Here is a 14,823-nt window from a genome sequence, read left to right as displayed (position 1 = left end):
GAAATAAAACAGATGAACATAGGGGGAGTAGGGGAAAAGAGAGAAGCAAACCATAAGAGACTCTTAATTATAATGAACAAATGTAGGGTTGATGGAGGGAGGTGGGGGTGGGATGGGCTAGATGGGTGATGGGTGGGTTTTAAGGAGGCACTTGTGAAAAGCACTGGGTGTTGTATGTAAGTCACTAAATTTTACTCCTGAAACCAATATTACCCTATATGTTAACTAACTAGAATTTAAATAATAACTTGAAACAAACAAAAAAAGTACAGAGGCATGTAAAGGCAATTAAAAAATCCCTCTCTTGGGGCGCCTGGGTGGCGCAGTCGGTTAAGCGTCCGACTTCAGCCAGGTCACGATCTCGCGGTCCGTGAGTTCGAGCCCCGCGTCGGGCTCTGGGCTGATGGCTCGGAGCCTGGAGCCTGTTTCCGATTCTGTGTCTCCCTCTCTCTCTGCCCCTCGCCCGTTCATGCTCTGTCTCTCTCTGTCGCCAAAAAATAAATAAACGTTGAAAAAAAAATTATTAAAAAAAAAATCCCTCTCTTAAATCCCAGCTTTAGATATTCAGCTGCAGACTTGACATTTACCATTGGGTGTTTAATAGGCATTTCAAAATCAATCAGTCCAAAACAATCCTTCATTTCACCCCCAAATCTGCTCTTCCACATCTTCTACATTTCAGTTCCTCTGGTCCAAAACCTTGAATTCTGACTTTATTCTCTCAAATCCAGGTCTATTGTGTCTGCAAACCTACCGGGCCCACCTTTACAGTATCTCCAGAATAGGAACATTTCTCATTACACTAGGACCTGAGCCACCAACATATCTCATGTGGTTTACTGCAACAGCTTCCTAATAGTCTCCGTGCTTACCTGCTTGCCTCCTATAACCTAGTCTCTTCTCTGCCTCTGTTTTTTAAAGTGTGCCTTTTCAGGAAATCAGTAAGTTCAAAGAATACTACACATTACCTGCTTTTTTAATTCTCATTTTCTCATGAGTATACAAGGGAGCTTTCTAGAAGCTACATGACATGTGATAGTGAACAGACTGAATGCCAGACACTGAGGAAATTGTAAAAATGTAAACACTGTCATTTTCTCTTTTTTGGGTGAAAATATAGTTATTTTCATTAGAAAATGTTCTCTGTGTTAACATGTAGTGGCTTTATTAATGTTATTTTAAAATAAAAACTTAGTTTTAAATTCCTAATATGGTAAATATCTACAGATATAAACCACACAAAGCTCTGTCTTTATATAATTTTTTAACTATATAAAAATTTCAATAATTTTTAAAAATTTTTTCCACTTTTTAAATAAGCTTTTAAATTCCAATATAGTTAACATACAGTGTTATATTAATTTAAGGTGTACAATATAGCAATTCAACAATTCTATACATTATTCAGTGCTCATCATGAAAAGTGTACTCTTTAATCCCCATCACCTATTTCACCCATCCCCCCATCCACTTCCCCTCTGGTAACCATCAGTTTGTTCTCTAGAGTTAAGAGAAATCTGTGCGTTTAACAATCCATACCCTTCATATGTTTGGTAGCTACTGATGAAGAGGACAGAACCCTGGCCTATGAGCTTGGAGTCCTGGATTCCTATCAGGGTCTCCAAGATTTGCTTCATAACTTCATTTTGTTTTTTTAATTTTATTTTTTAAAATTTACGTCCAAATTAGTCAGCATACAGTGCAACAATGATTTCAGGAGTAGATTCCTTAGTGCCCCTTACCCATTTAGCCCATCCTCCCTCCCACACCCCCTCCAGTAACCCTCAGTTTGTTCTCCATATTTATGAGTCTCTTCTGTTTTGTCCCCCTCCCTGTTTTTATATTAGTTTCCCTTCCCTTATGTCCATCTGTTTTGTCTCTTAGAGTCCTCATATGAGTGAAGTCGTATGATATTTGTCTTTCTCTGACTAATTTCACTTAGCTTAATACCCTCTAGTTCCATCCACGTAGTTGCAAATGGCAAGATTTCATTCTTTTTGATTGCGGAGTAATACTCCATTGTGTGTGTGTGTGTGTGTGTGTGTGTGTGTGTGTGTGTGTGTATACACATACCACATTTTCTTTATCCATTCATCCATCCATCGATGGACATTTGGGCTCTTTCCATACTTTGGCTATTGTTGATAGTGCTGCTATAAACATGGGGGTGCATGTGTCCCTTCAAAAGAGTACACCTGTATCGCTTGGATAAATACCTAGTAGTGCAATTGCTGGGTCGTAGGGTAGTTCTATTTTTAGTTTTTTTGAGGAACCCCCATACTGTTTTCCAGAGTGGCTGCACCAGCTTGCATTCCCAAATCATTTTTTAAGAGTGAAAGGCCCTGAGGCCAAAAAATTAGCTAAGGGCTTCTCTACACTGCCACCAGAGTGATCCTTTTAAAAGTCAAGTCGGATTTTGACCCTCATTTCCTCGCAATCCTCTAATGGCTCCTCATTTCACCCAAGTAGAAGTGGACAAAAATAAAATCTTTAAAAAAAGGGGGGGGGCGGCTGCTGGGGCATCTAGGTGGCTCAGTGGGTTGAGTGTCATGACTTTGGCTCAGGTTGGGATCACACGGTTCCTGAGTTTGAGCCCCACATCGGGCTGGCTGCTGTTTGCACAAAGCCCACTTTGGATCCTCTGTCCCCCTCGCCCTTTCCCTCCCCTTCTTGCATTCTCCCGAAAATAAATAAATATTTTAAAAAGGGGAGGGTTCTTCGCTGGCTCAGTCGGTGGAGCATGTGACTCTTGATCTCTGGGTTGTGAGTTCAAGCCCTACACTGGGTGTAGAGATAACTTAAAAATAAAAAAAATTTTTTTTTTTTTTAGAAGAAGTGGACAAGATACTCCATGAGCCTACAACATCCTTGTTTAACAACTACTACTCTCCCCCTTGCTCAGTGCCCTCCTCTCACTTTGGCCTTCTCGCTGTTCCTCCATCATGCCAAGGATACACCTTTGTACCTGCTGTTCACTCTGCCTAGATTGCTCTTTCCGCAGATGTGGATGGCTCCGTCCCCGAGTCCAGGTCTTTGCCTTCTGAGCCATATTTTTAATTGTTTCCCTTTCTGGATAATTCAATACATGCAAATATTTCCTTGTCCCCCTGTGGTAGTACTGTCCCTTACCTTTGCCATGCACGTATTTGTTTACCTTACCCCCTCTGCCACAGAGGAAGTCTTCAGGGATAATGGCTGGTTTTTAATCTCCTCAAAGGATAGCAGGTCTGGTGGTTTGCACCCAATATAGTCTTAAATGAAAAATACATGATCTCAAGGGATTATCTGGCTAAACCTTCAGGCAAGACCATATTCAACCCATGACAGAGAGCCCCAATGCTACTCTATTTTTAAAGTATCTTAAAGACCCAACCTCTATGAAAATTCGTGTAAAGGCTGATGTCTTGATGTCATCCTCATTCCGCAGATTAAATTTTTACCTCTTTTGAGAAGAGATGTATAATCACTCTTCACACTCAGTTGGAGACCCCTTTATACCCTTGGAAGTAATTGTAACATTTCTCCTCATCCTCTTAATCTGAGCTGAAACATCCCAATTCTTTTCATTTTTTCCACATAGATTCAATTTTCCAATGTTTTAATTTAATCCTCTTTGTGACGGTCTTCTGACTTCCTTCCAAATTTTTCATCTTCCTGCTTATTTGTGTAGTCCTAAATTAAACCATAAGAGCTAGTGTGGCGTCAGAGGTTCCTAGAGTCTGCTTTTCTTTTACTGCATCCTGGGTATGCTTTTAAAATATACAATACATTGCCTTGTAAAAGAAAAATTGTTCCTAATCTGTTTGATATAACTTGCAACCTCCTCCCAGAAAGAAATGTGCTCTCGATACAATGCTTAAGTAGTTGAGTCTCATGAACTTTAATGACATTAAGACTTGTTCTCGGAAATCAGTTACCTCCCACACAGCTGACTGGCTGTCAACCACGTTTAGTAGCCTTTAACCAATATTATTTTCTTCTGATGTTGAATCTAATGCTTTTCTAACCATTCTTTTCTCCCATAAAATGTCCCTACCAAGAGCAAATCTTTCAATTAGCCTACTAGGGAGCTTTTCCCTTTCAAGAAGTTTGTTACATACTAACAATGAAGTCAGGGGTTTTTTTGTTTTGTTTTGTTTTTGTTTTTAGTAAATGAAGAGATAAGTAATCTTGTTCTATAAAGGGAGAGACAATAAGTATTTAGGCTTTTCAGGTCACATATAATCTGTGCTGCATATTCTTTTTAAAAATTTTTAAACAACCTTCCAAAATGTAGAAACTAATTTCAGCAAGTGAGCCAGATAAAAACAGGTTGCAGACCTCAAACTACATGGGTCACAGTTTGCCAATTCCTAGTGGAATGGGTCTTGAAGTTTCAATGGAGACTCAAAAGAAGCAGAGCTGTGGGCAGCCTCTGGATCAAGGACCCTCGAGGCATGTTTGCCAATGAGATCCTGTATGTTTCTCTTCCTGAGCCTTGGAGTTTTTGCTGCAATTTAAGCACTTCAATGTGAAAGTCTAAAGGCCATCGGAAAGGAATCTCACCCTACGAGACTTAGATAACTTGTCATCCAAGTTGAGAGCCTGGAGAGCAGTTTGGGCCCTAAGAATCGGCTGCACTTGGGGGTGAAGTTAAAATAGAACTCCAGCCAGGTCACGATCTCGCGGTCCGTGAGTTCGAGCCCCGCGTCAGGCTCTGGGCTGATGGCTCGGAGCCTGGAGCCTGTTTCCGATTCTGTGTCTCCCTCTCTCTCTGCCCCTCCCCCATTCATGCTCTGTTTCTCTCTGTCCCACAAATAAATAAACGTTGAAAAAAAATAATAATAAAAAAAAATAGAACTCCTCCCCAGAATGAGGTTAGAGAGGTATACTGACACAAAGGATTCCCTAGAAGAGAAGTCAAGGGTAGAACCCAAAGTTTCTGTTCCATGTTTGAAGTTTGAGGATTTCTATGGCCAGTGTTTTGTATTTGACACACTCCATGGCTGAATGTCTGTTATTTTACTAAGAACAATCAAAGCCCTTAGAAAGAAAGTTGAGGATGAGCAAACGTATGCATTGTTAAGAAACAAAGTATCCAAAACTTAGAAATGAGACAAAGGGAAGGCAGTACACTCTTTCAAGGTAATATTAAAGAACTGTTTAACTGGCTCACCCAAAGGTTATTTAGGGAATATAGCTTTCTTTGACTTGCTAATTATTGCTGATTCAATTCCAGACTTGTAGATTTTTGTCCAGTAGGAAACAAACAAACAAACACTGGTGTGTGTGTGTGTGTGTGTGTGTGTGTGTGTGTGTGTGTGTTTTAATAGCCCTGAAGGACTCTACCTAATTTTTGTATCTAACTGAGAAATGTTATTCTAACATTCTTTTTTCAGATAGTTCCTTGAACGCTCTTTGAACCAGCTGGCTTCTTTATTAAGAACCTGAATAATTCCTCGACATGTTCATTCTGTATTAAGAGTCATGTTCAACTTTTTGAAAATTATCCTTTGACAACATTCACAGAAGCCTTAAGTTATTTTGTGTCTTGGTTGCAGTGGGTTTGTGCATATATTTACATTTGTCTAAAAGTTAAAATTGCATGTAGGAATTTATTCAGGGGTTTTCTGTTCATTTGCCTGTATCTGGAAGTGGTTATTTATAGTGTTCTGCTTTTATGGTGAGTGAGTCCTTTGGGCCCCTATGAAGCGTTAGCTTCCCACTTGCTCAGAACATCTCTAAGAATGAAGGTTCAGTGGTTGCAGGAGTTCGTCTTTTGTGTGTTAGGAGAATACCTGTTTAAACAAATAGATTCACTTTGAAAGGAAGGGAAAAGGGAAATCTGGGTGATTTCACAAGGGTGTGAAGAGAAAAGGTTAGGGGAAATTTCTGCCAGGTCTTGGTCTGACAGTGAATTAAAAGAATAGTACTAAATAGACTGAAACGGGTCCAATTAACCAAGATAGTCTCTCCATCACCATCCCATGCAAAAGAGCAGTGCCTGAAAAAAATGTTAACCAATGAGAGGTATTTTACTTTCATAGGTGACTTTCCCTCTTTCCAGAGAGAAACTAACAAGACTGTAGACTTTCAAATGAATGGAGTTCACATTTTTTAGGCAGAAGCTAATAAACACTTACATACTTCTAGACTAAGGGAATATGAAAAATATCCCCCTCCACCCTACAATAAAAAGAGGAAAAAAATGCACAAAAGGGAAGTTTGGCGTTAATGGGTGGTGTCCCAGTCACTAAGGATAAGGAACCAGAAAATACACAAATAATTATGTAGTCAGTCTTCAGCAGGCCTTTTCATATTTCTTAACCAGAACTGTTATTCCAAAATTTAAAGAGATTTTAGTTGCACTTTACTAGTACTTTGCAAACTGTGGCTGAATTATATTAAAATTCAAAATTCAGTGGATACTTCTGATGATGAATACTTAGACAAATTAAACTATCTTGTTAATTTTCATTAAAGAGCCAGTTAAATGCCTCAGCCCTGATTTTATTCTAATTTGGGATATGATGCAAAAATTATACTCATTTACATCAAACTCATTTACATCAAAATTTTAAACACACAGTTGCATACAACCCAGCAATTCTATTTCTACATGCATCTATCCAACAGAGAAATGAAAACCTATGTCCACACAGAAACTTGTATACGAACATTCATAGGAGTATTTCTCAAAACAACCTAAATGTCTAGCAACTGATAAATGGATAAAGAAAATATGGCATATCTATACAATATTGTTTGGCAGTACAAAGGAAAGGACTACTGATAGATATTACAACATGGATAAACCTCAAATGTATGCTAAATGAAAGAAGACACTCACAAAAGATCACATATTGTAGGATGCCATTTACATGAAATGTGTGCACAATAGGCAAATCTGTAGATATAGAAAACAGATTGGTGTCTTTTGACAGCTCAGGAGGAAGAGAAGTGGGAGGGTACAGTGGGGAGTGATAGCCAATGGGTACAGGTTTCTTTTTGGAGTGATGAAAATGTTGTAAAATTAGATTATACTGAAGAATTCTGTAACTGTACTAAAAACCACTGAATTGTATACTTTAAGCAAGTATTATAGTATACAACATATCTCAATAAAGTTGTTAAAATGTATTTTAGCTTATGTATGATTGATACGTTCTCTGATAAGATGTATATTTAATTGGAAGTTACTAAATTCCTTGTATTTATCTCACAGATCAGATCATTATCTACACTAAAAGTTTAAGTGCTTGTAGATATGTTCAAAATTGAATTATAACCATTCAATGGTATAAGCATTCATACAACCATTATAACTATTTCTCTAATGATGGTTGTAAACTTTAGGCAATGCTACAATAATGTGAAACAATGGAGGTTGTATTTCTTTGATATATATATATATATATATATATGCATACATATATATATATACTTTTTTTAATTTTTTTAATGTTTATTTATTTTTGAGCGAGAGAGGCAGAGTGCGAGTAGGGGAGGGGCATAGAGAGGGAGACACAGAATCTGAAGCAGGCTGCAGGCTCTGAGCTGCATGAGATCGAGCATGAAGCCTACCTGGGATTGTCTCTCTCTGCCCCTTCCCTGTGCACACACATGTGCATACATGTGCTCTCTCTCAAAACAAACAAACATTAAAAACAATTAGATAATGAATAATCTTTGACAAAGTACTATCATGTGATAATTTAAATTTACATATCATATATACAAACATAATTTATTCTTCATAACATTCAAATAATGATTATAAACACTGTTTTATAACACGCTTTATAAAGTTAATTTTATCTCAAAAAGTAAAGTTTCCCATTTTAAATACTGTCATCCCCAGTGCTTAGCTTATGCGATTTATATGATAAATAACATATACTGAGATAAAAATTATTTTTTGAAAGAGCTTAATAGATAACTGATAACTGAGAAAGAAAAATAATTATTATTATTATTTAAAGTTTATTTATGTATGGGGGGAGGGGAGACAGAGTGAGAGAGAAAGAATTGCAAGCAAGCTCCATGCTCAATCATGAGATCATGACTTGAGCCGAAATCAAGAGCTTAACTGACGGAGCCACCCAGGTGCCCCAAAAGAAAAATTATTTTTGAGATGACCTTTTCTCAGTATGAGGCTGTAAAATCATTTGCTTATATATCCTACCCAGATAGCAAGTTATTTTTTTCTTCACCCAGCCCCATGTATTATTTCAAAAGGGGCAATTAGCTTTTTTGCTTTTGTACTGCTTTTTGGTATTCCTAAATTATAAATAACTGAAAGCAAACAAGCGGAGTAATAAGAGATTCCTGGCCTCTAGAGATATTAAAATTCTGACATGTTGTATAACTTTCCGATTTAGTTGTTAGTAAATACGACTACCAACAATATGGCTTCTCTTGTCACTGAGCATCTGTATTCTTATATGACATTTTATAATTGTTCTTTTAAGATTATGTTCCAAATTTGAAGCAATAAAGATTTTTTATACTCAGGACATATTTGACACACACTAGACAGTATCCAGGTGGCATCAAAGGTTTGCTCCCTCTCCTACAAGCCAGATTCTGGCATTCATAAGTAATAGAGATGCTAGCAATCATTAGCTTTAATTGATTTGCTCCCTAATTCCTTAATTAGGTCAACAGTAGGCTGCTCTGTTTATTGCAATCACATTATGGGGAAAGCTATCAAGCAGAAAAAAAAGTCAATAGGTAAGATGTTATTTAAAAAAAAAATTATTTTAGAGACAGAGAGAGCATGAGTCAGGGAGAGGGAGAGAGAAAGAATCTCAAGCAGGCTCCACGCTCGGCATGAAGCTCAACACAGGACTTGATCCCAGAACTCTAGGATCATGACCTGAGCACAAATCAAGAGTCGGAAGCTCAACCGACTAAACCACCCAGGCGTCCTGATAGGTAAAATGTTATTAATGTGACTATAATGTTAGGTACACTCTCAGGACAAGTAAAATCATCTACATGTTTACATACAAGGGCCGACTGAAATAGTGACTGACAACATATTTACTTCTAAGCTTTTTTGGTAAATTTTGAATACCTGCAATTCAGTTAGAGATTAGTGGGGCACTTATTGTTAGTTGCTGCTTTGTAGATTCCTTAGATTATGGAATCTTCTCTTCTTTCTTTCTTTCTTTCTTTCTTTTTTTGAGAGAAAGAGAGCATGAGCAGGGGTGGGGGAGAGGGAGACAGAGAGAATCCCAAGCAGGCTCTGCACTGTCATGCAGAGCCTGATGCTGGGCTTGAACTCATGAACCATGAGATCACGACCTGAGCTGAAGTCAAGAGTCAGACACAACCGACTGAGCCACCCAGGTGCCTCTGGAATCCTAATTTCTAATCACAAAGTTTATAGGGAGAGATATTTTTGCTACAACCTTTCTAATCTTTTATGTCTTTAATTTTTTCATCATTATTACATTTGCTAGCCTCCTGTATAATGTGGAGTGGGGATAAGACTTATGCTTGGAAACCAGCTACCCAGTGACCCAGTTAATTGCTGACTGTAAGTCAAGAGTCTAGTAACCTTTAACGCACATTTTGTATTTGGTCTCACAATTGTATCTGACCATCCATTACTTTTATAAAATGGCCTTAGTAAGAATGAATTTTCAAGCTGACATACCAGAAACCGTTTTTCTTATATGTCAGACTAAAATAAAACGTTAACAAATACACCATTCTAAATACTGGTGATACAGAAATGAACATACCCAAACAAAACTCTGGCATATTCGTATGGTAGGCTTGTTTATTGTTCTTCAAGATATAATCATATGCTTTCCTTAAGTAAATTTTATTCCTTATTTTTGACTATTTCCTTTTATTTTATTTTAATTTTGCCAAGCTCATTTCCAATCCTTGCTTCAACACCAAGCTACTCTATTCACCATGGAGCCATTTAAAGAAATATCAGATACATGTTTTCTGTTATGCCATCCAGATTTGTAGATAAAATGCCTAAGCCCTGAACTCAGATCCAAAGCCTAGACATACCTCCGGCTAGCTCCTCAACTTTAACCACTCTCTGATTACACAGATCCACATAGCTTTGCATTAACTACAAAGTTGTGTATGCTGGACAGTATTTCCTAACTTTGCTGATAATAACATTATCCTGGACCTAAGGTCAAGGGAAATAATAGAAATTAGCCTGATGGTGTTTTCCTAATGAAGCTATTCTCACAGTTATTTTGAAAAAATCAAGGTGTTATTAGATTAATCCTCTATAATATTTTTTTCCAGAAGTTGGATTATATTTTTCCCATTTCAAAAAAAAAACACAACCATATTTAAAGTGGCTTCAATTGTCTAAGCCTCAACAATATTTAAGAAAGACTACTAATTTGTATTGATGCGACAAGGTCTTCAAATACACAGAATGAACTCATAGGACTCATGACCTTTCATATATTTAGCTTATTTAGTGACATTTGTCCAGGATTTATTTTGGAGTCCTGACTTCATATTTTGCTGCTAATTTCCAATCACACATAGAAGTATTTCCATATACATATTTCATGACCCTAAGAAGGATAACTTCTAGTTACACTATCAAATTTCATAATCAGAATTTAAAGCAATAGAAAGGGGAAAAGATACATCCCCAGCTAGTAGGTTAGAAATGTTCCTGTCGCATATACCATATACTTATCCCGTGACTATATCTTGAGCAGCTATGTCTCAGGCACTGTGCAGGTGCTGTGGATACAGACGTGCACAAGGCAGATATGGCCTCTGCCCTGAGGGAGGCTTCAGTGCAGCTCCAAAAATCAAGAGAAAAGATGCTAAAAAATAAATATATTACTGGAGGTTTGAGGGTGAAGGAAAGGAAAAAGAACACTATAGTCAAAGCAAAAGCTACAGGTGATGAGGATGAGTCGTTTGAAGGGAAGGGAGCGTACAGAGCCGATGAGCTCCAGATGCTGAAAGAAGTCAATATACAAAGAAGCCAAGCTCCCCTAATGCTCGTGGCTTCTGAGACCGAACACCAGAAGCCCAGTCTATGATCCCCAGGGAACTGGAGCAAGGACCAGAACACGAGAAAGCCAAGAATGACTTCAGAGCCCCACTCTCCCGTAAGATCATGACTTGAGCTGAAATCAAGAGTTGGACGCTTAACCGACTGAATCACCCAGGTGCCCTCAACTGAGAAAGGATTTGCAATGGGAGGTATATGGGCTCAGGAAGGAGGCAGCATTTAGTCTGGGCCTTGAAGAAGATACAGCTAGTAGAGATCTGGTCAAGGGTGAGGTATGTGGTAGGAAGATACTGGGATTGTCATGGTGCCTTGAGTGATAAGCAAGGCTGAGAAATCAGGAGAGGCAGAAAACAGGAAAGTGTGTTTGCCAAAAATTACAAATTCCAACACACTGAAATATGGCTAGTGAAGTTCTAAAAAAAAAAAAACATGCAGAATGGAGCAAAGAAAAAACTGCATTAGGTGAGCAAATGTTTTTAAGTCAGGACTACAAAAAAAGGATGTGATTCAAAAGTTAAAGATGCTAAACACTTGATTAGATGTTTGTATAGTTGAAGAATGAATCACTGATAGCAATGACTAATCACTAGATGCATGTAAAATATACACGGAGTTAAATACAGCAGAAATTTCAATCAGTGCTAGGATACAGGGGTGTTAATCCTTACCACTTACTGAACACCTACCAGGTGACAGGAGCTGTCCTGTATATGGATTGTTACACTTAGTCCACAAAATAACCCAACTAAGCAGGTTTTATTAACCTCATTATACATAAGGAGACTGGGGCTCAGAAAAGTTCCACGGCATGAATTAATTTACACTCCTCCTTGATAGTAGAGCCAAATTTTTGGCCAGCTTTTCCCATCTTGAGGCCATGCTCTTCCCCCCATGCCAATCTAGACTGATTTATATTTTAAGAAAAATTAGGTGGATTCAAGGATACTTCCATAGTAATGTCACCCTCATTGGTTATGGGTGCATTTCATATAGTGATCTAGGGCTGGAGATACAGCCTGCACTTCAGGGATGGAATATAAAAACTTGAGAGTGTATTGCAGCCTATCTGAGAACATCATTGTCAAGTGGATGAGAACAGCTGATGAAAAAGAGTAAAATGTTTCCTTAAGTTCTTAATCAGTCATGCAATAGAGATCAACGGCAAGAACACAGGTTTGAGAAACAGAAGGCCCTGGATTCCAAATTTGAAGTCTACTCTAGTTACATGGAAAACCATGGACAGGTGATTTTACTTCTTCAATCTCAGTTTCCTCATATAGTCATTACGGCAAATTAACAGTAAATTTATGTAGAAAGAAGAAAGTCCGCTTTGGATAATAGAAAAGTACATCATTAAGGCTAAGGAGAGTTGGCCTCATTCAGGCATTAAGTTAGCTCTCTGGTCTTGGGCAAGTCACAAACTCTCTTCTGTAAAATGTAGACAGTCACCATCTCCCTAAACATTTGTTGTAAGAATCTGAGTATAGTGTATGTTAGGTACCTAGAGCAGCTACACTACAGCAATGTACCATATTAAATCATTAACACAATGTGTGGAAAAATATGTATAACTTTCCACCCTATTTGCTTCTAAACTTGGGCTATATTATAATGTTATTGGTGACTGTAACTTAAAAATGCTACAGACTATTGGAAAATCATAAAAACAACTCGGTAAAAATTGGGCACCTCAGGAATTTTTAAAAATTGCTAACTTGGTATTGTTTTAAAAAGAGAAACTTCACATAAGTGGAAAATCATTCAGTCTTTTCCCTTACACTCTCTAGTAAGCACCCCCCCCCAAAAGCATTCCCTTCTAAAACATGCCATTAAACAAAGTACTTAGTCAATCTGGGAAATAAGAGAATAGTACTGTTAACAGTACTGTTAACAAAGACTTTGATAATTTTGTTACTAAGAAATCGTTAAACGTGCTTGCTATCTCTGATACCATTGTTAAATCAGTAGGACTGATCTGTGGTCAATCCATCATGCGAACCATCAAAAAATATCCATTCTTGCAAAGCTGGTCCCACCCCTCAAAAACAAACTGACCTCAAGACAGGATTTAAATGAATCACTCCAAAGTAAATCGGGGTTACACTCTTGGTCTTCACTATTTGAGCAAGTCAGGAGAAATGCAAATACTAGATTAGAGTTGTATACATCTGTGTCCACACATCCAGCACATGGTTTATCGATCTGAGCAAATTTGGGGAAGTTCAACTTACATTTTGGGTTTAGAAAAATAATTTAAAAATGAAGAAAAAAATGTATACCCACATAAGGGTGATTTTGCAGTGTTGTGCCAAACAAGAGGGTTACCATCACTTTGCCTCCTGTCCCATCTAGATGCCATTTTCCTGACTTGTCCACGAAGTAGCCTCATGGATGCCTTAGGACACCACTGCATACCTGTCCGGAAATGTGCCCATTGGTTGAGGCTCCATTTCTTACACTGTAAGAGGTATGTGACTAATTCCTCCTCCATAGAGGTGCGACACATAAGGTCACTCAAGCCTCCCCTTGTCCAGCATTTGCACTCCCACAAAGATTCTTCTTCTTCTTCTTCTTATTTTTTACTTTAAGGAGGATGGGGACTTGCAGGTGTTTTCCTAACTGGTTTGCCGAGAGTTTCAAATGCTTAAAAAGAATCTGAAACCAAGTGAAGTTTGGTCTTCACACTTTGAAATATCCGTCCTGGGACGTGGGCTGGGTGTCTGTGGTTATTCAGAGCTAGGTAAGGTGTGAGCTTTTGAAGGAACTATAATCTGATGCACACCGGCAGGCGTAAGGTGGGGGAGGAAAGAACTGTCTGAGCAGCAAAGAAAGGAATTGGAGTCTGCAGAGCACATCCTAAGGTTCCGGTGTTGCTAACTCCATCCCTAACCACCTCGCTGCTGGGAGGGGAAGGACCGGCGACCCTGGCTTGGGTCTCAACCGCCGGCCTAGACACCTGGCCTCCGGATCCGGCTAAACCCTGTCTCCCCTCCGGTCCCGCAAAGGGGCAGGCGCCGCGCTCTCGTTCGCGTTGGACACCATCAGACTGCTCTCTCCCTGAAAGTGCTAACTTCAGGGGCTTGGGGAGAGCAGACCAGAAGGGCCAGGCTGTGGGGTCTCCGGAGGTTTTCAGGTAGGGAAGAAGGACGACCGCCCCGGTGGTGGCCGCCTTTCCTCCTCGTCCTCCACCCCCGGTGCCCCCACCCCCCACCAAGTCCGCAGGACCTGCGGCGGCCGCTCTGTGCTCGGCGCCAGGCTGGGGTCCCCGGCCCCGCCGCTGGGGCTGGCGTGGGATGGGTGGGGTAGGGGCTGGCGGGTCCCCGAGCCCTGGCAGCGGGTGGCTCCAAGGACCACACAGTGGGCAGACGACCACATATTCTGCGCGCCCGAGAGCGGGAGCAGTCAGGGACGCGAGCGAGGCGGGGCGAGCGGTGGCTCCCGCGCACCTAGCGGACCGAGCCCCGCGGTCCTCGGCGGGCCGCCCCTCTCCATCCCTCCGCGGTCCCCGCCCTTACCTCTGGGCGCGAGGGTGCCGGCGGGGAGGGCGCTGGGGAGCGGCGAGCGGTCTCCCGGTCGGACTCAGCGGCGGCCAGCGGCAGCGGGGTCGTCGGCGGGGCCGCTGCTCGGGGCGAGTGGCGCCCGGAGCACTGCGGCCGCGGCCACGGCGGCGTCTTCCTCCTCGTCCTGTTCGCGGGCTCCGAGCCGGGACGCAGCTACCGCCCCAGCCCCGCAGCCCTCCTCCCCTCCGCCTCCCCGGCCGCGGACGGAGCCGCCTCCAGCGCCGCCCCGCGCGCAGCCGGGCCAGCGGCAGCCAGCGCCGCCCA

The 14,823-nt window shown here is 40.5% G+C and overlaps 1 protein-coding gene across 1 annotated transcript in view; it reads right to left on the bottom strand.

Annotated features, from left to right (window-relative positions):
- LRRC8C (leucine rich repeat containing 8 VRAC subunit C) overlaps positions 1-14,733 on the bottom strand; it is an 81,342-nt gene extending 66,609 nt beyond the window's left edge. The window contains exon 1 of the mRNA XM_040470906.1: positions 14,515-14,733. The gene's annotated coding sequence lies outside the window, so the exon portion shown is untranslated. The remainder of the gene's footprint in view (positions 1-14,514) is intronic.
- Between the last annotated feature and the right edge of the window lie 90 nt (positions 14,734-14,823).

The sequence above is a fragment of the Herpailurus yagouaroundi genome, unplaced genomic scaffold, assembly GCF_014898765.1.
Source record: "Herpailurus yagouaroundi ecotype Mexico unplaced genomic scaffold, PumYag 77, whole genome shotgun sequence".
Classification (NCBI taxonomy): Eukaryota; Metazoa; Chordata; class Mammalia; order Carnivora; family Felidae; genus Herpailurus; species Herpailurus yagouaroundi.
This window is presented reverse-complemented; position numbering and strand designations above follow the sequence as displayed.